Source organism: Plectrocnemia conspersa, unplaced genomic scaffold (assembly GCF_051122295.1).
Source record: "Plectrocnemia conspersa isolate PC_06_02 unplaced genomic scaffold, ASM5112229v1 ptg000006l, whole genome shotgun sequence".
Taxonomy (NCBI): Eukaryota; Metazoa; Arthropoda; class Insecta; order Trichoptera; family Polycentropodidae; genus Plectrocnemia; species Plectrocnemia conspersa.
Window position 1 is genome coordinate 23,465,864 of NW_028277170.1, and position 24,453 is coordinate 23,490,316.

At 31.5% G+C, this 24,453-nt stretch overlaps 1 protein-coding gene across 1 annotated transcript in view; it reads right to left on the reverse strand.

Annotated features, from left to right (window-relative positions):
* LOC148234558 (uncharacterized) overlaps positions 1–17,622 on the reverse strand; it is a 55,903-nt gene extending 38,281 nt beyond the window's left edge. The window contains exon 1 of the mRNA XM_088187916.1: positions 17,481–17,622. The gene's annotated coding sequence lies outside the window, so the exon portion shown is untranslated. The remainder of the gene's footprint in view (positions 1–17,480) is intronic.
* Between the last annotated feature and the right edge of the window lie 6,831 nt (positions 17,623–24,453).

Below are 24,453 nucleotides of genomic sequence, written 5' to 3' on the forward strand. Positions count from 1 at the left end.
TTTCTTCCAATCTAATTTTTACCTTCGATTTTTCCCATTATGAAGAACCTTATGTTTCGGACCCTAAATCATGTGTCAGATGATTTTTATCTTCGTCCATTAAATGGTTAAAAGGAGTTCTCAATCGCATCCTATCATAAAGATAATTAGGTCATGCGAGACTCTCTTAATCCATAGAACTTTGGGCATTTAATTCTGGTCCGCAGATGATAGTGTTTATTTGTAGGACTAGCATTAAATTTTAAAAACTAGTTTCTAGCAATTTCGATGCAGACTTTAGTCTCTTTTGTCACTTACCCAACAACGTAGGAATTTAAAATGAGTCAAGGAAAATTTAATTCGCATTTAATTTGTAACAGTTTATCGCCGCATCAATTGATCGTATAAACAATTTATAGTCTACTAGTGTGAAAAATAATTTAAAAATGTCGATAGGCTCCTAAAAAACTTTTGGGTCTTACTTATTGCCTCAGAAAAATTGCCATTGTCTCAGATTGTCATCGATTTTATTTCATTAGGTAAATACCAGACGCGTACGGTGAAATACATTCCACTTCGCTCGCTCTCGTGTTAAGTGACGAGAGTGAGTGAGAAGAAGTGGGCGCGCGAAATGCATGTAATGCAATATACGTTCCACGCGCAAAAAAATATGTACAATTAACTCATTCCCAGGTGTATACCAATAAATTAAAAAATGTGTGTAAATTAACACACTACTGAAAGAGTTACATGTACATTATTTAAAACTGTGGATCAGCACGCAATTCCAACATAAAAATAATTCAGATGTTCTAAAATAAAATTTTAATTTAAAGTTTTTAATAATAGAATTAATTTAACAAAATTGGTAGAACATTTTAAATACTTGATTTCATCGAATTTATTGTATATAAATACAATAACCAGTAATGTTTGAAACGAATTTGATGTGCATATAAATTAAATTATTAACTGCGATCGAATTATTGTAATGATAGAAATAAAAGCATTGCGTCTTTTAAAACAAATACCAAAATATAACATGTACTGCAAAATAAATTTGTGATGCACACCTGTTATTGAGATAATCGTTAAGCGATATTAAAATGTTGGCTTTTCCAACACTTTGTTTCGTTCAACGAAGGAATTCTGCGAATTTCGGTCATAATAGATACTACCGAGAAGCATGCTATTTACAAACAAAGGCGTAAAAGCATTTTTGTTGTTGAAAAAAGCGTCTCATTGTCATGCGTAGCTGCACTAGTCACTCGGGTATATTGATAAAAAAATAATAAGTATACAATTATTTTCATTTATAGTTTTTTTTTTCAAATTTAATTCGAGATAGTATAAACTAATATTCGGGCAATTATTCTAATATACATATAATTCGAATATTCGATTGAGGACACTATCTCGAATCTATCCCGAAAATATGTTTTAAAAATCGCCTATAAATGTCCACCTGGAAGAGATTCAAACTATACAAAAACGCAAAAATGATTTGACATTTGATCATTCTTAAGACTCACTAACTCTACTCGAAAATAAATATTATTTTTAATTAATATATATATATATTTAAAGGATGTAATGCTGAGATTTAAATTTAGGTTTCTGACAGCGATGTATTTTTTCTTTACAACTGAACTTTCACAATTTTCAATAGTACCCTCTTCTGAACTCAGGCGAGGCCCGCAGCAGCGAGTATGCTAATAAAACTGAAAAAAGGTTGGTGACCCCCGCCCGCGTCAAAAGGGAAACGCCGTCGACAAAGTGTGTGCATTCATGTATGTAATGTTATGCACATGCATGCAGGGCTCGTTTTTTATTACCGGTATCTTATTTTGCCCGGATAAAAGGATAATACGTCGGCGGGACGCGATCCTCCGCCCCGCGCCGGGGTGGTTTCTGTGCTGCTCCTTCCACTTATTTTTATGTTACGACTCGCACTTAACTTGTCAACGAAACCGGCGGGATAAACACGTTAATATTTGACGAGACGCGAGAGCAAAATATCAAAAAAATAATAAACGCGAATTGGATAAAAAAAACCAGCAGCGATAAAGTAAAATAAATTATGAGTCATACTACACCAAAGGGTATGAAGTGGAATTGATTTTTATTGAAGTATTGAAGGACCAGAAGCATGATAGAATATTATCAGTTGTTTAATACAAACGAGTTTTTTCATTTGAAACTCGCAAAATATTGTAGAAAACGTTGAGCGGATTTTTTCACTGATAAACTATCAATGGACCAGGGAACGCAATAAACTTAATGTGTAAATCAGCGAAGGCTCGATTTTTTTAAATTAATTATTAAGATAGGATAACTATTGTCAAAAATGGGTAGCCCTGAAAAGTATGTTTAAATGCATGATTAGTATTAGCAGTATGTTACAAACATATTTTAATGTGATTGTTTTATTTTTCAATAAAGGTTCATATTTTAAGTTTATTTTATTTTTAAAGTCCTTCTGTTTTACTTTTGCATATATCAACAAAAAACAATGAGGAGCTGGTCCGATCATTTTTATTTTATAATAAAATAATAGTATGTATTGATTTTTAACCATAGTGACGCATTAGGTTAACCTTTTAGTATTTCACAATGTTAATAATAACTATATAGATTATTACTTCAAACGCGATTCTCTAAAAAATTTTTTAAATAAATCCATTATATAATAATAAAATATTCTAATATATTTTCGATATAACCCCATTCTCTAGTTTGACATTGCGTTTATTTCGCATGTAAATTATGCCAAAGTATTGCTTTTCTTAGGGATTTACGTGTAACTTTGACTGACAGAAGGGATCATTGGACTTTCCATTGAAGGAAAACATTTTTCATATGCACACAATACAATAAATGTATACATAGATATAAGATACAATTTACACATCATATTTTTATTCGGCAGTAATTTGTGCGTGTCGGCAATTTACACGAGATGGAGAAAAATATTTGACATGCCATTTGCACCCACCCTTGTCCCCTTTGGCCCTTTTGTTTCCTCCTCGGGCTCATCGGTGTTTGTTAAGTTGGCATTAATAAAAACGGGATATGACATTGTGAATAAAAATCCCCGGGAAGCGATGGGGTATCAGTGGCGTAACACGATTTCATTGAATGCGTATTTATAATGCTTACGTTGACTATACGCCGAAAATGCAATGAATTGTATTCCAACGCTACTATCAAAAAGGAACTAGATATGTCACATAGAGTACTTCGCTTTACTTGGAATCTAGACAATGAAGGATGATACGAACTAGCATATAGTACAGAAAACGAATCGGCAATAAATTATCGAAGTGATTCGCGCTCCGCATAACGAAACCACGACGCATTTTTGCAAATTTTGGCGATGTGCATACAAAATCTCCAATAAATAAAAAACTATTAATTCATAATAATTTACTTATACCTCACTATCCTTAAATTGTCTCAATTTCTAGTATTAAATCTATGTATTAAAATACACTGGAAACATTATTTTCTAATATATATAAATACTAAAAAATTCATCTTCAATATTTATTGAAAATACAATTAGTAAATTAAATTTTTTGTGTTTATAGTTACAATTTTTTTTTTATATCTAATCACAGTGTTCCTTAAAAGCAATTTTTTATCTACAATTACTCCTCTATAATTATTAAAAATTAAGTAAATAACTTAATTAACGTTTATAATTTATTGTCATTTAAATTATGCTCATGCTCTCATATGTGAGAAGGGTTAGTTAATCACAGATTTATTTCTCATTTTATCCCCCTAAAATCTGAGCTCTCGCCGCCCATGTCAACATGTATCGCTACTAACTCTTGTGTAAGAATTCCGCCGTTTCATTTCGTGTATGTGACGATAAAAACGATCGGGACACGCTCTTTAAATTAGATTACTCGCCATCGCTGGCGCAAATAAAACCTGCCTTCACGGATGCTGGATGCAAGATATTCGCCAAAGGGAGGATACATACACACATATACGATATAGGCTGTAATGGCTAGATGCGTAGCCGCTTGTATTCACAAACGTCGGTTTGATTCGATAGACTTGTTTGTGTATTCACATTTACCACTTACAGTATACTCTCGATTATCCGTGTTCGGATTAACCGTGCTTGAAATAAATTCATATTTTTAATAACAACGTCTGTTGTGACCAGACAGTAAGTCGTTTTTTTAATAATTCATTAAAGAACATATTTTTTTCTAGCCAGAGTCCCTGCGTATAATTCACGTCAAAAGCAATAAAATCGTGCCGTCGCCATTACAGTGGAAACGCTCGGTTATTTACTAAAACAAATGAAAATATAATGTATATAAATCTAAACTAAATTTTGATTAATAAGAGAGCGCAAAAAAATTATTTCTTCTCAGAAGTCAAAAATATACGTCAAAAGCAATAAAATTGTACTGTCACTGTTACAGTAGAAACGTTAATTTTAAGACTTTTAAGATAATGTAGTATATTTAAACTAAATTTTTAATAATAGGAGAGCGCAACAAGTGCTTTTTTAGCAATATTACGACTAAAAAAATAAATGAAAATATAATGAAGCATATTTAATCATAATTTTGACCGATAGTAGAGCGCAAAAAAAATTTTGTTCCTTCTCAGAAGTCAAAAATCCACGTCAAAAGTAATAAAATCATGGCGCCGTCGCAGTAGAAACGCGTTTAGCGTTCATTTTGAGATTTTTTCAACAATATGAAGATTTAAAATAAATGAGAATATAATGAAGCATATCTAAACCGTATTTTGACTGATAGGAAAACGAAAAATAAAATTATTTCTTCTCAGAAGGCAAAAAATTACGTCAAAAACAATAAAATATTTTATATTTTTAAAATTAAATAATATGAAAATTATTAAGAATCGAGAAGAAACACAACCTTTAGTTGTGAATAATAATATAATGTAACTTGCATAATGATTCTATCAAATATGCAATATAGATAATTTTCACGTATTACATCTAGTCTATAGTCTTGGTTCAACTATTGTAGAATAATTATGTGTGCCATTTAGATATTAATATATTGAGTTTAAGCTGTTGCTGATATATATAAACATTTTCAATATTAATACATATGCAGGTATCTTGACGTGGAAGACGACGCGTGTAATTTGATTGGCCGGCGCGGTGGACATTCCGAGTTTTGATTGCGAACGCGAAAGCAGCTCTAATCGAATCTGTGTCCTTTGAGCGGCGTTATTCAAATAAGAAAAATTTCGAATTTCCCTTTAGCCGCGGCGTTACCTAATGAGATTTTATTTTTTTCCTTTTTAAAGGGTGACGAAACTTTATAATTTAAAAGGCTCACGATTTCATTTCCTGTACAATAAATTATAAATGTGTTAATATAGTTTAATTTTGAGAAAAAAATTCTTGCCCAAAATTGGGAAATTAATGAGGATGTGAATGCAATTCTCTCGAAGATCTATCAAATATTGAACGTGCGGAATGCGGTTTTGCATTACAGCTTTCCTAATAGCTTCCTGATTCAATTTTGTTGAGGTCCAGTTATCAGATTGGAATAGTATTCGGCAATAATGTACATAAAGTTCCAATGAAATAAATCACAGAAGCATTAAATATATTGTGATTGTGTCACCCTCAGGATCATTTTCGGGTAACCAAATGGCCACAGGTATTTTTATTTATAAATTGTTTTTTAACAGCACCATTATTTTCTTCATTGGGTATGTTAATATTAATTATTAATAAATTAGAAAAATATTTTTAAAACTTAAATAAATATTTCGAGAGGTGGACAATTAAAATCAAATATAAAAAAACAATTATATGATTTATGAAACGTAGAAAAACTTTGCCATTGATTCTTCGTAATGAACAGGGCAGTAACGTAGAATATAAATCTAGCATTAAATATTTGGGCTTGCTGATAAAAATGACTGATAAAAAACATATCGACAGCGCTTTTGTTACACGACTACCTAGAAAATAGTCAACAATATGAGGTAAATTATTATACTTTAAATTAGTATAACAGTGTCGAAAAATTCCATCGTTATAAGATAGAATCGATCGACTTCTAAGATTAATTGTGTATAAATTATAAGGAAGTCAAAGAAAAACTAAGACTTCCTAGGTGCTAAAATGCGGCTCTGGTTAGTGCCGAAAACGACAACCAGAGAGCTCAGGGGTAAAATGTAAAGCTGCATGCTATCTCGAATGTATTTAAACCCTAGCTCATACTTTGTGATTGCGAATATCGTACACCTGTGCTGCCACCTATTATCTATTTGAATGCACTTTTCCTCGTCCTTGCAGATTTCCACACGATTTTCTAATGATATTTACACTAAAATTTAATTTATAAAATAATATAATTATGAATTTAAAGCTTAGAATTTAATATAAAATTTTAAGTTATATTACACAAAATATTCATTCAGGACATCACCAGGGGTGGGCGTACATGAGGTCAATGCTAGCCACATTATAGATATAGAATATATATTAAGACGTTCTCGCTTAGTATTAAATACACAAATTAAAATTTAATTACATATTCTAAACAAATATTAATTGCTATATAGAATATAATAAATACACATATAAAATGAGAAAATAATTAGTGCAAAATTTATATGAGCCCATAATTATGAATGTGGTCTTAGTCAAGAAATGGATAAAAATTAGTTTATTAATTATTTTTTGTCACACTGTTTTAAATTAATATAATATGATGCACGATTTAATATATTGAAAAATTTGAAGTATATTGTTACAACGTTCAACGTTTATTTTGATAGTGGACTAAGTCAGTTTGCCGCGTGTGAGCTTTCGCGACGCAGTGCTTGTATCGTTGTTTTACCTCTGCTGTATATGCAAACCTGAATTTAATTACGTCATTAGATAGTGACTCAAGTAATTAATATCAATTTATCACGGGTTTATATTAATAAAGCCACTTAATCAGATCTCATCACACTTCAAGCCGAAAATATTCAAGCTTGCTTTAGATATTAAAAAAGTAGAAGAATGTTGGTAAATAATGAATCGTATGTTAATGGCTGGATTTAAAGAAAAGTATTTAATACTGAGTTCAACTTAAGCTTTCATTGTCCACGTAAAGATATGTGCCAAAAATGTGATTTATTGAAAATAAAAATTGATGCACCAGAAAGATACACGACTTAGTCCAATTTCATAATTATGGGCTCATAAATAGCTGAACTCTCAAAGGATAGGTTCAGCAACAATAGCGACATTTACGTATGATACGGTTGTGATGGCTTCTCATCAGAACCCATTGAAAGCGTTAGAAATCCTCCAGAGAAACCTAACCAGAATCTCACGTCACCTATTATGTCCTGAGGATCTTAATTTAATTTGAATAAATAAACATTTCTTTCAGGAATATACTGTTTATGTATATGAAACATATTTGTTTATGCATAATTTTAACCGATTTTATTGATCTGATTGTGATTTAACATTACTAAAAATTCTATCGCAATTTATTTTCATCTATCTTTAGAATCGATTTTGAGCTTAAAGCAGAAGTAGGATTGTCTGGCCACCCTGTCAAGGTCGAAGATCGATGCGTTGTCATGGGGTCTGTGGCACCCAGCTGTTCACTGCGAACACGCCATAATAAACACATTACCGAGTCGAATGTCCGAGGAACAAAAACCACGAGTCCGGCCGCATATCAATTTGCGTTACATGTGTCTGCACGCGGTGGTAGTACGGCCCACGGGGTGAGAGCAAAAATTGCATACACTGTCAAGCGCACGCAAAACGCGAAGTCACCTGACATTTCGTATTGTTGAAATTTTTATCAAATTTAAAATTATTGATATACTTTTACGTTAAAGAAAATACTTTCTTGTAAGAACATAATTCTGTGTTGTCGGAAGCGAGTGTCGACTGGAACTATAGATTTAGATTTAGTTCTTATAAATTTGTATTAAAAAACATGCTCACCAACGTTTCACTACAACGGCCGACTATGAAGATTTGGATTTGTTTATTATGTCGCAAGATTGATAAATTAGCAGACAGTTATATATATTCGACTTGTTGGTAGGCTGCATTTAAAGACATTTTAACAGTTCTATCTTTCACTGTTTTAGAAAATTGTGGTAGTAATTTATTAAAAATATATATTTACAAAAAATATATATTTTTAAGATTTAAAGATTTAAATACGTATTTTTAAATAAAACTAAAATAAATATATATTATGGAATTTCCATACATAATGGATCGAATTTTGCTACTAGTTCCAATTGTCTTTATATATAGACCTTAATTGTTAGCTTATAGGTAAATCCGCATCAACATTAAATTTTAATTTATGTTAACATTAGCGATTAATTAAAATTTAATGTTGCAAACTAAGCTTACGTTTTTTAAACGTATTTCTTTATATCTTTAATTAGTCTATTTTTGGTGTGATAAAATAATTTTTATATGATACTTTACTACTACTTCCATTAACTTATGAATCAGTTTAAGCACCGATACATTGAAATAGTTGTTGCTGGGAGTTCAGTGAAAATATATGTACATACAATTGTTATATTTCATCAGTGGTTACGGTTGCAAGTCTAGTCATTATTGATCGCCACATGCTGATTGAATATACGGTTGACCGAGTGTTCCCGTCCATATTGAAATATTGAAATCAAATATTTGCGTATGTCTGTCTCGACGAAATGTTACAGACGTATTCAAGATACACATTAATATATTATCAGAAAAGACTATTCTCCATATAGAAGCAATAACAAATGAGAATGAACTTGAAATCGGTCCATGTAATGTAAAATCGACTCATAAAATGACTCGTAAAATGACGAAAACGACTCACCAGCTTCACAACTAAATGAACACCTTTGCGGTAATTGCAACATGAAAAAAGGTACAGGATTATTAACGCTAGATATAGAAAAAGCATTCGACACTGTTTTGGCATATGAATTATATAAATATAAAACATGTGAGTATCTTAAATATATAATACACTCATACCTAAAAGGTCGAAGCTATGTTATCATTTCATTATTTAATTAAATATTTTTTATATACTAATGAGATTCCTATTCAAAATACTGACTTATCAGACGTAATAACTCATTTTTACGTTTTCATATTAATATACAAAACATGAATAAATATAATTAAATATAAAATTAATATAAACTAAGAAAACACTGCATCAAATGGAGGACGAGCATTAAATACCTAATATAATAGTATTGGCTAAGTGTATTCAAACCGAATTTTGATCAATAGGAGATCGCAATCTCCTATTGATTGAATATTTTGATCTAAATAAATATGTAAAGTGGATAAAAGAGCGACGGCGACAGCACGATTTTATTGCTTTTGACGTGGATTTTTGATTTCTGAGAAGTGATAATTATTATTTCGCTCTCCTATTCGGTTTAGATGTGCTTCATTCAATTCTCACTTATTGTAAGTCGTAATATTGTTATAAATAGTTTTAATCTGAACCCTAGATAACCGAGCGTTTACACTGCGACGCTGCCGACACGATTTTATTGCTTTTGACGTGAATTTTTGACTTCTGATTTGTGACCTATTGGTTTAGATATGCTTCAATCGATTCAGTATTGTAAGTAAGTTGCAATATTGCTATAACATATATTATTCCCATTTTATAATATATAATGAAAAATAATTATACAATACAAAATTGAATTTTGATTTGTCACGGCAACCATATTTTACTCATTTAGATTTTTTCGGTCGATTTGCATTTACAAAATTAATTCAATATGTGACGGGAGTCGAGACCTGAGTACTGAATTATCGATTTACGTACAAATGGCCTTTTTTGCTGTAGGTTAAAGCTGAATTGCATTCAAAATGAAGCCTGTCATTATATTGAAATGATAATTAATAAAAAAAAAATATATAGATTCCGTACTGGTGTGTAATTTACAACTAAGCTGGATATAATTTATTTAAATTAAATTAAGAACATTGTGAATTATCTGGTTACTATAATATATATATAAAAAAATATCACAATACACAAAAAAATAATACAAATAAAGTAAAAAAATCATAAAATAATGAAATTAATTTATATATGTTGTGGAGATCACACAGAGCGCTCGTTTGTGGGTTCTTTTTCTTAAAGTTCGCGTTAATTACTCTGACCAAAAATGATTATTTATCAATAAAGATGAAATACAAGATAGTGCAATCACAAAAGGCCCCATAAATTATACGCAAGGATTTTAGAAATACTTATTTGCTACGAAGCAGTCTCGGGAAACAATATATCACCGTAAGGCCACAAAATTCCCTTAACCTTAGAGATATTTATCAAGAAAATGTCACTTTCTAAAGGCGTATACTTATATCGTTGTTCTAAGAAGCGAGTACAACGATTGTCTGGATGATCGCTGCATGATTGTGATTGGTCAGCAAGCTTTGCAGCCCTAAATACTTAAGCTTGGACTCCAATAAGTAGAGAGCTGACTCCAGCAGACTCGCAGAGTCGGGCAGATACAGTATGGAAATTTTTGAAGGTTGACAAAAGCTTATCTCCATCGAGAAACAAAATCATTCTGTATAAAAGAGTCCGAAACAGATCAAATGCATTTAAATAATTTAAAATTATCTGCTACAATAATAGTAATAATAAATATCGTGGAAAGCAGAGGGTCCAAATTTCCCTTTCGAAAATGAGTGATTTTAGTACGGTAAATCTTAACCATGAAAAAATACAATCTTGTCATTTTTCTCACAAAAGATTTGAAAACTTAGACTCAGAATTTTATGGTAAATAATTTATTATTATTAAATCTCAATACAGATTAATAATAGCACTGTTTTCGCTTTACTCTATACATAATTTAGCATGTGCAGGCATGGACGAAAGGTCAATTTGATGCGAGATAATGTGTCTAAAACACAGTGGTTTGCAATCGTTGACCAAAAATAAGTTTAAAAATATTTTTTTAAGTATAATTAAAGCATATTTTCGGTAAATAAAACGCAATCATACACAATTGAAAATGCATTTTTTATATTTCGAGCCCATGTGGGAATATAAGTTCCTAGTGTATATTAGTTTTATCCACTCTTTCAATAAGAGAAAAAGTGTATGGTAAAAGATTATTGTGATTTTTCAGATTATAAAATATTTTATTTTAATTTTATTAAAGATTACCCGAGTTTTTTCAAAAACATCTGTTCGATATTTAGAACCTTACAGCAAATAAAATCGACTGCATACGAATATGTATAATTTCACTGTTGCTAAACTTATACAATCTTGCATGAAAATAAAATATTTTTTTATTGTAAATTAATTTTTTTTGAAGAACCAAAACCAGAACGAGAACCAGAACCGAACCGTTATATTTTTTTAAATTGAAACATAACGAAAACTGAAATGAGAAAAATGACGGTTTGAAGCCCTATTTAAATCATTCGAGAAACCAAGTTTCAAATATTTTTTTACTAATAACCCATAACACGCGCCTTGTCCTTGTCAAAATCCTTCTGAATATTCATATATACGACCTATACTTATCGTTCTGAAATGAAAAATGTAATGAAAAAAATGTTAAATGTTACTCTTATTTAATTTCAGCTGCCCGCTCGCTTCGCACCCTTTGTACAACACACGTAAACTTGGCGTATATATGTATATACACATCAGTGCAGATGGTGTGAAAATCCGATTGGATATTTGAGGCGAGAAAAAGTGGCGTAACAGTTGCAAGAGGGTGGCTGTGAGGTGGTGGATATGCGAGGGCTTCTTGTGCTTATTTCCTCCCCTTTCAAGGTGACAGCCGCGGCCTTTAAAGTAATAAAGAATCTCATCATTCGGGGCGCTCATGCTTGAAATGTATTTTTTATATAATTTGTAAAACGCAAAATGCAATCAATGCATTCGTAAAAATCTTATCGTTTTTTTTATTTATTTTAATGTATTTTATCTAGCTACTAAATAAGTCATTTTTATAAAAAAATAATATTAATCAAAACAAAAGTACGAAATAAATAAACACGGCAAAAAATATTTAATAAAAACATATTAATGGCTTCTGAATTGTTAAAAAAAAACAAAAGAAAGTCGAAAAATTTATAAAAAATATATAAAATATATTAACGAAATTTAATAATATAATAGAAAAGTGTTAAAATTAATTATTAAAACACTTTTATACAAAAAAGTGTTAAAATAAATCAAAGCAATAAAACGTTGAGAACTACTGTTTTTTTTCTATATTGTACTAAAAATGCAATATAAAATGAAATATGTGCAAAAATATGTGAAATAATTCACACCCAGGTGTATACTAACAAATTAACAAATGTACATTAATTAACTCATGCTGTATGAATTACACAAGAAAAATCGGCAACATTTGTGACATCCATAGTTAAGTTTTACTGGGTCATTAATTTAAAAATGGTTCAAAAGATTGAAATTTTTCTATAGAAGACAAGCCTAGAAGTGCAGAAATTGAAACTAATACAGAGAAGTCGATTCAGGAGTTTACAGATAAGATAGGGTATTCATAGTCTAGCATTCAAAGAAGTTTAAAAAATATTGGTAAGGAGTGGAAACAAGGCATGTGGATGACACACTCACTGAGCGACGAGAACAATGCGACGCGCCTGCTTCATGCGATAAAAAATGAATGCTCTTAGATGGAAAACTGTTGCTCATCCTTCATATTTTACTAAAATAGCACCATCAGAATATTATTTATTTAAGTCTCTACAACATAATTTAAATGGTAAAAAATTGAATAGTGTTAGTGAAATTAAACACTCCTTTCTGAATATTTTAACTCACACCTTGTGAGTTTTTACAAATGTAAAATTAAAAACCTGCCTTATCGATGGCAGAAGGTTGTATCTGTCGATAAAAATATTTTGTAAAATAATATTGCAAAATATTTTTTTTATTGAAAAACAATTTCATTAAAAAACGTCCTTTCTTTTTTTATAATTTTCATTAGAGATAGTATTAAAAAAGTATTTAATCAAATATTCGAATATTCATACAGTGGAAAACCAGACGGATAATTAAAATATTCGATAAATAATCCCAGCTCGAATATATCCCGATAATATTTTTTAAATATGCTATTTTAGTGAATCATATCGGAATACATTTTCACCAATAGACATATATTTTAACCAGTGAAAATATAATTTATCTGGCAGGTGCTAATAAAATTATAGTATTAGAACGAATGTCCAGATTTTGAATATTCCCTACCAGCAGCTCAAAGTAATGCTTTCCCAAGTACACTAGTCGACACGACTCAAAGGAAACATATTCCAGCATACGTGTCAGTTTAAACGCAGAGATTTGACGGAGGGGAAAGGTGCGATCGGTCCTCTCTAAGAGAGGGTGCACCGGAAGTTTGCAAAGAGGAATTAATTTGCATCAACCAGTAATTATACAAAAACATGTGCCGGCTTAATTTCACTAGCTTCAAATTTATGGTCCACACAGTTGTAATGATTAGTAGTTGGAAAAGTTTCGTGTCGTGGATGGGATTCGACACTTGGCCTCTTGTTACAGACGTGACAGTCAGGGATGTTCGTAAATCTGCTACTAACCACAAACGGATAAATTTGTATGTGATAAATATTTAAATTGCTAAAATATGTACGTAAAGATTACACCACATTATTTACATCTCAGATAATATGGTTTAACTTTACAATAGAGGTTTAAATTTGACCGATATACACTTAAATATTTCGAGAAGGTAAATTATTTAAATAAAATAAAGGTATTCCCTCAGGAACTGCAGCTGGAATTTTACGCGGTATCGAGTGTTCATTATTTAGTGAACGTATCAAGCGTAGAAGATATTCAGGAGTTTTGTATTGGTTTTGTTTGTAAATCAAACCATCGAGCCATACTGTGTCAAAAGCTTTTTCTATATCTAACATTAAAAGACCCGTACTCCTTTTCATATCAAAATTAACGCGTGATTTTCGTGAAAGCCAAACTATTTATTAATAATTTTATTCCCCAAAGATTTTTTTAAATAAAAATGTCGATGGATCTATGTATATTATTTTTAAGCACAAGAACAACACATTTGAGATGTGATTTTAACATTCTGTGATACAGATCCTGAATCATTCTTTAACAATTAAAAATCTAAAAAAGGTTTTTGACGATATTTCAAAAATAAATGTAGATAGCCTTTAGAAGCTAGTTGCAATGGGTTAAGTTGAGGGGAAAAATCGAGACTGCGAAAAACCTAAAGGACTGAGTGATGTCAATAAAGACAAGACTGTAAATTTCCATTCATAAAATATATAAAGTCTAAGCAAATACATACTTCTGATTAAAATAATTTTATCATTAAATCTTTGCTTGTAATATCGATTATCACAACTAACCATTATATATTTAAATGGCTCGAATTCAAGTTTTATTTCACTGTGATTTTTCGACATTCATAAAACTTTCTAAATTAATTACTGTGTTTAAAAAGTGAGTACATGGAAAATTATCGACATGTAAGAAATGTAAATCAATTACAAAATAAAAAGAGAAAATTAGTCAATAATAAACATGAAAGCTAATCTTTATGAATTACATTTAAGTTGTTTCACATTAAAAGTCGCAAAATTAAACCCTTTTTATATTATTTTCCTACCCCTCTGGATCTGAATGAAACGCAGTATCACTCTGCAAGTGACCCTTGTCGTTTTGCGGGCCCCCGTGGCGCCAGATTGCAGCCCGAATGCACTGTATGAATTTAAAACTGTTCATATTTAGCCGAAAAGCGTTGATTAAAATTCTGAACGCTCGTGGGCTAGTATTACGCGGTGCGTTATGTCGTTACCAGACATTTACGTATAAATGGTTCCATAGTCATTAGGTATGTTTTTAAATTATGTATTTGCCCTTTGCATTGTAAGCATATCACGTATGTTTTATACAAGAAAAATCAATGGATCATTACAATTCTTACTTTCTACATAATTATAGTGACACAGTAAATCACAATTGAATTAAAATAAATAATTCATATAATTGTTTATTTTAATTCAATTGTAACCATGATAAGCTCATCAAAGGCTTTCTCAAAATCCGTATTAATGAATCACAAAATATATTTAAATATATGATATAAGACAGTTTATATCCAACATTAAATTTTTAGGGCATTTAAATAATATGTAATTGAATAAATATAATAATTTATTCAATACTATTGTTCCACAGAACAATCTGCTGAATAAAAAAAAACAATTAGAAAAATTTCAAGCACCATATTATAAAATTATCCTGTTATTAATGAAAGTGGTGATAAAATTAAGGTATTAAAAAGGTCTCTACGGAACGTGATATTAGATGACACTGACAATACTTTAATGCATAATTACAAAATATAAGATGCTTAACTTTTTTCATACATACTGCAGAAAAAGTTTAGTAATTTATATTTACTTTAAATTATTTATTCATTGTAAGCTCACGCATTTTAAAAAAATAACTCAAAAACTGTTGCGTTTGACTCCCCTGGCTATCGCAAAATCAAGGACATTATTCGCGCGCGTGTCGCAATAAGAACATACGGCACGTGCTCTTGTTTACAAATTAAATACAAGGTCATTTGATACATAAAAATGAGAAAAAAGTTCGGTTTACTGATTTCGTTAAATTCACAAAATACACTTGAAAGAACCTAACCTCAAATTTTGTCCCCCTATAACGTAGTATTTCTATAACGAAGTCCCAATATCTACACTATAGGGAAGTTGACTGTAAAAATGGAATACTTGTTCTATTAGCAATGTATATTGCTCCAAAATTAGAACATAGTATTGAATATTTGAGATATATACAATTCATCAAATCAAAAAGAATCAACAGACCGGTTCAATTATCATCTATTCCATTCGTCAGCATATCAATTGAATCTACTTCTAGATCCAAACTTGGTTAGGAAAGAATTTACAACCTGTGAAATGGAGGTGGGTTTTTCAGAACAAGATCCTGGATCCGACAACATTATTGCCACCAGCACTGGACGAACCATTGAATAGAATCATCTTTAATTTCAAGATAAGTTGTCGAGAACAAGCATGCCTCATCGCTTCATCAAAATCAAATGATTTTGATAGAGAAAGTGAACTTGTTCCTGTGGTAATTAAAGCAAATGTGACAAAAATCGAGGTTGACGATAAGGATCCGGAAATTGAATTTGGGCGATCAGAAAAATAAGAATCTTAAGACGCATGCCGATTGGTGATGATATTCAAAAGTGGACCTAGTAGCTTCTGATACCATTCACTAAGATGTTGTTCAAACAATTACATCGGTACAACATGGACTAAGTCTACCTTGTCTAAATAAAAACGCACCTTGCATTTTACCTCAAAGGTGGCGTGGACACGAATGTATTATTTTGTTATTTATTATTTATAAATCATATTTATTACTTATAATGTATTTAAAATATTTTATTTTACTCATTTAAAATTTTAATTAATATTGCCCCATAAATTTATTATTTATAAATAATAATATTTTTATTATATAATTAACTTTATGACCTTTATATAATTCATTTTGTGACCTTTGCCCTTTGATATTTTGATCTTATGAGACTTTTCAGTCCGTCTTAAGAACAACGTCTATGCAAAATTTCAGCTGCCGGTTGCGGGATGTTGCGGGAAGGCAACCACAGCCTCCATGTTAACTGTGTTGTTAAGGTAGTTGTCTTTGGTGCAATCTTTTTAAAAGTTTTTCGCACTATTTGATACGGCATTCCACACGAGTTCAACCCTGCATTGTGCCTTGCTCTGCTTGATGACTTGGCGCAGCAATTTTCTTGCAGCCTGGTAGGCTGCTTCTTCCGCTTCGCTACCAAAGCGTCTCTGCGCTCGTCGTCGTAGCTCGGTTCGTTCGACTTTGGTGGCGAATTGGCTTGGGTGGGGGGGGGGGGGGCGTTGTTGCTGCCGGTGGCTTCTTCACTGAAAGCTAGGAAAATCTCCGTCACTTTTTACTAGACGGTGCACGTTATGGTGCGCGTCGATGTAACTTTACAGCCCCATGATATTTTTCCTCAGTTCTTTGAGTACTTTGTGTGACTCTTCCGTTTCCTTTCGGCGGTGTATTTCGGCTCACCTTTAATCAAGGCCTCTCCCCGCTGATGCGTGCTTGAACGCCGGTACACTGGGGGGGGGGGGGCAAGACCTGCGCAAGGATGATTGCGCACCATATCGGCGTCGCTTCGGTTCGCCATGTTGAAACGCGGGCGCCGGTACGCTATTTAAAAAATTCGCGGCACGATTCATTATATCGTTCAAAGTGTTTTTTTCGCGATTTTAACTAACGAGTGCGCAACGTTGGTATCGTGTGGTGCGGGCGCCGGCGAGCGGTGCCGGATAAGCCGGAACCCTCCCGGATAGCCGAGTGCGCGGGCGCCGATGCGCAGTGCGAGCTGTCACTTTTGGGGTTATATGTTCCTACCTCGGTCTCTCCCGCTGTCTTCGCAGGACGAGCGATCTCTGTTAGTAGGCTAGCACTGGATTAGCACTTCCGGGATCAGCCTCACGAGATCGGCTTGTCTCCGACACCTAGGCGACGAAACACTACGGAGCGTCCGGAGACGACCCCCACCACTCGGCAGCTTAGCTCCGACCCCTTACGTTAGTTTTAATTATAATTTGGTTTAAGTACATTATTTTTTGATCATCTTTTTATTATTTTTAATTCGTTATTTAAGATATCTGCTATCATACTTCTTAATTATTATCACCTATGCAATAAATAAAAGTATCGTCTACAAACAGATGCTTTTTACATTTTTCTATATTATTTATTATATCATTAATATATATTATAAACAACAATGGTCCTAATTTTGACCTTTGGAACACCGAGAGATATTATTTTCGCTTTAGAATAAGCGTAATTTATTTTATCTCTTTTCTATTTTTGAAGAATAAAAATCTTAACATTTGTTCCAATTTAAATTTCAACATTTAATTTAAATGTTATCCATAATTTTATCTGAACTACATTCTGAAATAATGTTTATGAGTTTCAAGAATGAATTTAGAATTTACCAAATTCATTGAATCTTGCTGGTTATCTACAATCTATATTAATAACATATCTAAATTCTTTATATTTAATGTTGTTTTTAGTACAGAGCTCAGCAACCTATGACCCGCGGGTCACCAAGTGACCCGTTTGATGATTTGAAATGACCCATTTCAATTCTGCAAATATCATTTTTTTAACGTGTCACGATGTCACGACTAGACCGCATATATGGTTGTTAGGACCAAAAATATTCACTGAACCGAATAGTCTTTTTCATAGTCACATTTGAATTATTTTGACCCGCAGCCAAAAAAGCTTGCCGAGACCTGTGTGTGTGTGTAAAATAAATACCTCGTGAAGATACAAATACTTAGCGATTGTTCCCTCAAGCACCTTGTTCCCTCTCCTCTTGGTGGATAAAGTAATTATTTTTAAGGACGACCAGTTTACCGCCGGCGAAGGGTTCTGCTTATTATTATATTCCTAAAGCTTGAAATGATTCGCCGCAATCTTACTTTTAAACTGGGAAACTTTTCCTTTTTATGAACGTTTTTTTTGTGAAAATTTAACGGCCAACCACGGTATTCTTTAATGGAATATTGTTAAAGTTTGCACCGCGATTACGACGTCAAGTGTTATTATGACTGGCGAAAAAATATGTTTTATTTTTTAAAGACCATTTATCTCGACTTATCTTAGAGTTACTCATTGATTCTTATTTTCTATTCAATGAATTTTTAAATACTGGTTGTTTTAACGTATTATTGTAACGATGAATAATTATTAATTTTATTTTTAACATTTTAAATACGGTAATAAATTCTTATTATGATTAATTTCTTAGCTATTCAATGCAACTCGAGTGTCATTTGTGTCGATTCATTGTAAGCTTCACTGGATGTGAGTTTAGAGCTGCTGTAGATTACTGTTTGGAAGCTCTGGCTTATATACAATTCTAATGTCCTTTACCAATTTTGGACGGAGATAAAATCACCGCTGTTAATTATGATAATTTATTATTAAAATAGTATATAAGAGTTACATAGATTCGGAAATTCTCCTACAATGAAACTTACGTATCTGTTAACCCTTTGCGGCATTAAACAAACTCCACTATGTCCATGATAGATTTGAAAAACTATTTCATTATACCTACATATACACAAAATCGTTATATTCTATAGCATTTATTTTTCTAATGGATGATAACAAAATGTTAACTAATGTCGAATGAGATTCGACATATAACTGAAAAGGGTTAAATTTTTTTTTCTTTTTGGATAATTGTACCTTATCAAAAAACACGGTACATTATTTTTTATTTGTGCATTTTACTATATATCCATTTTTTTATAAAGAATATATTTAACTCAAAGCACATTTGAAGTAATTAAAAATTATTTCCTATTTTAAAAAAAAAATTCCGGTAGAGACGTAGAATCACAGCTGCTCTTATAGTGAGGGCCTCGTTCCGCGAATGCAGTTCTGCATGTTGCAGTCTTGATGGGCGCCGATGAGACCTTTCTCAGTAGTATGCCTTAAATGTGTAGCGCAGAATGACTGACCCTCCATATAAATAAACATATTCTTCGACAGATTATGAATGATCTGTGTTTATGATTCATTTTTTAAAAATAAATACAAGTGTCAATTCAGATAAATACGAGTATTTAGATACATAACGGTTAAAACAATAGATTCAAGCCCACCGGCAGTCAACGGGTGGTCGAGTGGAGGCTGGAGCGGTGGTAGGAGTGAGGGGTCTGTTTCGGCGGTATCCCGGCGATAAATAACGCGTCCCGTCTGACAGCTGCTGCTAATCGGCCGGCGCTCCCCGCCGTCGTCAAGTCAGATTAATTGAATGGCTCGGGCCGCGACGCGCGCTTTCAAACCCCACGCTAATTTAAACGCGCTCAATTTGCCGCGAACCGCTCATTACGACCGCTGCCAGCCTAGGCAGCATCTGGCAGCAGCAACTTCGCGGCAACTGAAACTGCCGTTATCGTGGGAAAAATTCAATCGCGAAAAGTTTTGGGGCCGAAATCAGAGAAGGTGGTGTTCAAGCATTATTTTAGCTACCCTTAACCATGGTTTCGATACGAGTAAAACACATATTCATAGACGAAATTATTCCTAGTGCAAAATAGCTACAGAAATTATTTATGTTATATTGTATAATAAATACAACAAATATACATTATACGGCAAAAGACACTATACTGTTTAAAAATATAATAACCTTTTACTAATATATATTTTATATTTTTTTTTCACATAATTTTTGAGGTATCGTGTTATTGAATTTTTTAATATTAAAGTGAATTTTATACCAATCTAATATATATTTTTTGTAAAATTCTTAAAACGCCGAACAAATGGCAATAGCGATGAATTTAAAGGAGAACTTCTCTGATAAAATGAAATACGTTTAATAATATATTTCAATATATTGCTAAATAATATTGTGTTATTTAATATTATATATACTATTTCTAGGCTTTTATTTTTAGAATCTAAAATAAAATATAAAATCTAATACAGCACAAAAAAGTTATTAAATTTTCTAATAATAAAGTGACTTTTCAACAGTTTAATTATTATTTTTGCTTTCTAAATTGGTATTTAATAATATTTTTAATAAATTTAATTTTAGAGGTTATTTTGATTTCATTGTTTCTTAAATGTACGATTTATTGCAAATTTTCACGTTAACTTAACTTCTTAAATTCTATTTCTCATGAATTATAGTAACTATTTTACATACAAAATACTGTTAATCATATTTTACTCTTTTTTAAAAAGAGTAAAACCCAGCCCTTATTGAAGATTGCAACAATATGTCATGAGCCATAATCACTTGTCAATCTAAATAATAAAAATCGGATTACGAAACCAAAAAATGAAGCCAATGACCACCTTGGGTTGTCGAGTCGAGTAAATAAATAATTTAAAAAAATAATGCAACATAACGGTTTAAAAAAATCAGCTTGGAATGCAAACGGTCTTCAAAAGAAACAGAATGAATTTTTAATAGATGAATAAAAAAATAAAATTTGAATATATAAAACTCATATAAAGCCAATTTTTCTTATTATAATCATATAGAAGCTAAAGATAGAATCGCGATTAAACATAATTCACAATGAAATTACTCAAAATTATTTCATTGCCGTAGAAGTAACAAGGATAGTTTGCTAATTAATGCTATAGACTTGACTATAATTTATTTTGTATACACTGCTTCTAAATATAACTACACAGCTATGTATTTAGTTATCCTTTTTAACTATAACAGGCCGACGTTCGCGGCGGGGGACTTTAATTCAAAACACGGCGATTATAACTGTAGAGCGACAAACAAATATAGTAGAACCTAACGCAAATTTATATTAAATAATATTATTAGTTTAGAAACTCTAAATATTTTTTTTAAATATTACATTTTTCTACACGTAGTGCATCAAGTATTTTGGATATTCTTTTTACTGACGATTCTGTGAATGTGAATGTACTGTAGCAATCCGGGACAATAGCATCATTAAGAAATTGAATCAATCTCAGAGACAGCGTGCAGTCGCGTCATTAGCAATTTAAAGCATAGATTGGAAAAGTACCGTAGTCAAAATGGGAACCATTTGAAAGGCATTCAAAATTAATATAATACGACAGTAATAAATAATTTGCTAGAAATACATTTGAATGTAGTAATGATATTGTGATTCATACGGTTGACCCTCAGTGAAGGGAAAAATAATTGAGAATGCATACCTAAATAAGTGTGTTGTTGTCATGATCCATAAGCATACGTATATGTGACATCGTGAAATGCAACGTCAAATTTTCCCCCATCGTGTCATCGACGCTTGGGGTCAGTCGGGGAAAAGCTTTCGCAAATCGCTTTTTGGGGTGGTGGGGCGGAAAGTTGACAACAAAACAAACGGAAAAAGGCGAAAGCATAAGGGCCACTATTCCGATCACGTCATAACAGCGAAACTTTCGCAATATTAAAGTCGGCGACTGTAATGACTGCGGTGATGTGTAGCGACGCATCGGCAAAACCAGAGATAAACACGTGTTCGTGCACCTCTAATGCAGCGTTTCTCAATTTGATCAAAGAGACATGCAACAAATATTTGATTTGTGCAGATTTGCATATAAATTAAATAACTAGAAATCATGTAACTTCTTAATTGATTGCAATACAAGCTTCAAATTAAGCTTAAGAACATCACAAAAAATTGTGACGCACACCTGTTTTTGAGATAAGCGTTAAATGATAATAAAATTTGAGTCTTTCCAATATTTTATTTCTTTCAACGAACAAATTCTACGAATTTCAGTCATAGTAGATACAACCAAAAAATATTTTATTCACAAATGTTATTCGAAACTGTAAAAGCATTTTATTTTGTTAAGTAGTAGCGTCGTATTTCAAAAAAAAAAATTAGGAACTATGGATTTTTAAGTGACGTTTGTCACTCGGGTATATTGAAAAAAAAAAAACTTTAAATTTTAATTCAAAGATTTTTTAATTTCAAGCGAGATAGTATTTTAGTATCTAGGTTTTCGCTAAATTCAAATTGTTTTTGCTGAAAGTTTCTTCGCAACGTCTGTGATTTATTGTATATTTTTGAACAAAATTTTCATTGAGTTACTCATTAGGCTGATAATTCTTGATGAGATAAGATTGTTATTTTATGGTAAGGAAGTAAATGTCAATTTCAACCATTCATGAGATATATTTTAGAAAAGTTTGAGTTTTCCTCGCTCAGTTGATTTATTGCCTTATAAAAAATTATAGCATATTATACAAAAAATTTTATTTAGTAAGGTCCCGTTTAAAGTTTTTTTTTATTTTTTATGGCTTCCATATGGTCCCCATGTAATGTTTTTTACTTTATGTAGTAGTGTCATTTTTTTATTATTTAATTTTAATACTTTTTTGTGTAAATTATATTTGTTGTGTTTGTGTTATATTTATTGCATTTTAATATCATTATTATAATATTAAGGTCGGAATAGCGTAGTCATAATGTCTCAGACTAGTAACTCTGAGGTTACCGGTTCGAGCCCCGGCAGCGGAACTCAAATTTTTATTTATAATTTATTTTATTTTATTTAAAATAACCTGCCCCTGCTGCAGTGACAATTATTAATTGTAAATTGTATAGCACATAATAATTTATAATTAATAATATAAATGTCACCGAATCCCAGACTTTTAATCTGGTGGTTAATAATTACTTGTAATTATTCATTATGTCTGATTGACTTACTCAGTTGGTACAGAATTCCCGTTGTAACGCATTGGGCTTACGCCTCTCATGTTACAACGGAAGATTTAATAAAAATAAATTAATAAATAAACGGATCCTCAATTTATTTTATGGCACTTAGATTATTAGAATTATTCGTAAAACAATTTGTATACTTGAACACCACAGTAACTCGTTTTTTCTCTCAATATACTCGAGTGACTAGTGTCGCTCCAAAATCCATGATCTTTTACGCTTTTTCCGGGGGGGGGGGGCAAAAGTTTGCTAGTCAAAGATCGTTCATTTCATCGATCATTATATTTCATTAATAAATATTTTTTAACAAGACGCATATAAAAATTAATATTAGAGATATGTTTCTATCTTTCTATTGTGCAACAATTTTACAGGGACTAGAAGTAGATTTTGGATATTTTTTTATAATATTTTATTATATATATGTACAAAATAATTTGTATACGAAATTTATAATAAATATTTATATGTGTTTACAACGCGTAATCCTTGAAAATGAGTAATGACTCAAGTGCAACGGATCTGGCGGCAAATAATCTTATTGGATCAACACAGGGTATTAATATTTCAACATGGATTATGAAGGGATAGTAAATTGGGGCAGACACGGGGTGAATTTTCACCTCACACACCCCAACACACCACCATTTTCCACTCCTACCCCGGTGACATGTAATTTACGATGGCATGATTTTTTTCACTGTTTATTTTCGGATATGCAAAAAAATAAAACTAGATAATTTAGAAAGTAAAAGTCGAGTTTCCATATTTAATAATAATCGACACTAATAATAGACTACTGTCTGTCCTAAAAAAATAACGCATAAACAGACCAAATAATCTTGAATGGGATTCAGTAAGATATACAAATTATATATGTTGATAATGCGAACGTAGAATATGCTTTAAAAAAATATAATTGGAAGTGGAAATCGAGTTCTAAAATCAGAAACAGATTCTGTGTGACTGATTCATTAAAAGTAAATTTGTAATATTATACGTTAGATATATATTTTTTTTAATTTATAATTAAATTAAAATTAAACCATCGTGACAACAATGCGTCACAACAGTATACAGATCAAAAAACAATACATAATATT